Raw genomic sequence first — 2,294 nt, 5'->3', positions numbered from 1 at the left:
TTGTACACTCAGACCACAGTCCATAACACACATACACACACACCCTCACATACACACATATATATATAATATGCATTAAGGAGACTTAATGGAATGCTTGATGTTTGTCATTTTTTGTAAGTTTCGTTGTTTTTAATTAAATAGAAGAGACAAAACTGATTAAATAACTTGTAAAAAGAAACTTTTTTCAACACGTCTAAATACATTTTGTACATCTTAACCCATTACAAACTACCAGCAATTGCCGCCTTATTATATATAAATGAATCTCGAATCCCCCTCGACTTTCCATCTTGAACCTCTGAAATACACTATATATGCTATGTTGATATGGGTCTCAGCATTATGTGTTCTGTGACCCATATCAGTATAGCATGTGCGACTGACTTGAAGCAAATCAGACCAGGGTAGGGAGGGGGACGGGGGAGTCGTGTTGTGACACAGACACGAACTGACAAAGTAGGCTACGCATACTTACCTTTAACCCACAGATGCGCGTACACACATGTATCTCAGGGGGCTCATCATCATTGTCGTTGATAAACAAAGAATCTCTTCGTCTGATCGGTTCTCTTTTGCACTGAAGTGACTCGACTTGCACAGGCCTATCTTTCGTGAAGCCGACAGTTGTTTTCTTGTTGAAAGAGTGAAAAACACATATTGAAATTGGTAGACCTTTTAGAGTCAAACATGAAACTTGTCTGTGATGAGGTCAAAACTGGTAAAATTCACTCCAAACTCTTATATTGATCATACAGGCTTCCCAGTGAAGTTTCCTGTTCCGGTCTTTTTCAACCAATCAGAATGTGGCAAATTTTGAAGCCCGTGATTTTCAAACCGCAAATATTTGTATTGCGAAACATGATTCGTCAAAAACGTTGATAACTTTAATTTTTAAACGTTTTAAGGAAGAAACACTTCAAACCATAATGCATATGTTTGCCTAGTTCACGTAAACATTGTCCATTTTTTTTCGGTTCATGAAAAATCTACATATTTGTCTAAATTGACAAGCCCAATGCCCCGAACTAGTAAACAAATGTTGATGTTTACTATGAAACATAAGTTGGGCTTGTTTATATTTTTTCAAAATCAACCTGTAACCTATAGTTCACTTATTACTATGTTGTATATCTTAGCCCTGTATGACCCCTGAACTAATTACTATATTGTATATCCTAGCCCTGTATGACCCCCTGGAAGGGGCTAGCATGAGTGTATTTCTGGTTGGTAACAGACCTGGGGAAAACTTTGGTAGTTGCCTATAATAATAATTTGAGGTTCTTACAAATGTATATCTGAAATCTACTAGTCCAGGACTAGTGTTGAACCCTGTATCCATGGTTATAGGGCCATTGCAACCAGCCAATAACTTTCTCAACTCCCTGGGGAGCATACAGCCGGTGCTGCCATTCTGGCACTCACAGCTAGCATTCTACAATTCTAGCACTGCCCAACCACATACATAAAAGTACAAAATATAACAAGAATTTGAAATTGAATCAACAAAAACACTGAAAAGTGACGTGTTTATTTACTGCTATACATTTTACTGTAAGAAACAGCTAGATGAATTTTGTTTTGCAAATCACATTGAAGGTTTTATTTGATAAAACTAAAATTTCCCTTAACGTGGGAATACTGATGAAATTTCCCAATTTTTGCCAAATGCTAATGATATTTTCCTAATTCCTGCTCAGGGACCCTTTCCCAAAATAGCTGGCAAAAACCCTGGTAATAATGTTGACTTGCTTGTTATGTTTTGTTATATTTTCATTTAGAAAATCTTGAGGCTGCTTTGTTCTTGAATATTTTTTTGTTTTATTCAACATAAAACAAAAAAATATTTCAAAATTATAATGTATATATATATATTTCCTAAATTTCTTAGACAAGATTTCTCAAAATATTTACAGTGTAGGAAATCTTCTAGCATGGATGTTTAATTAATGAAGTTATAGTCTGGCTAGAAGCTATTAATTACTGGACATACAATTTGACACAGTTGATATTTAGGCTTGCCTTGCTAAAATTGACCATTTTCAGCCAATAAACTTGCTCAATAAACTTATTCTGATTGAGTATAAGACCTAATGGTTTCATCAGAAAGAACTCAAAAGATGATTGATGTACACTAAAGTGTTATTTTTACCGAAGGGGGCATAAACGTGTGACATTTTTTTATGATTATTTATGTTACCACGGAATTAGATTATCTAAGTCTGTGATGTTACGTTAGAAATTTCAAAAGGTTGGCAAATCTGCATTTGTGAAATTGTCATTACCATACAGGA

The sequence above is a fragment of the Mizuhopecten yessoensis genome, unplaced genomic scaffold, assembly GCF_002113885.1.
Source record: "Mizuhopecten yessoensis strain PY_sf001 unplaced genomic scaffold, ASM211388v2 scaffold9511, whole genome shotgun sequence".
Lineage (NCBI taxonomy): Eukaryota > Metazoa > Mollusca > Bivalvia > Pectinida > Pectinidae > Mizuhopecten > Mizuhopecten yessoensis.
This window is presented reverse-complemented; position numbering follows the sequence as displayed.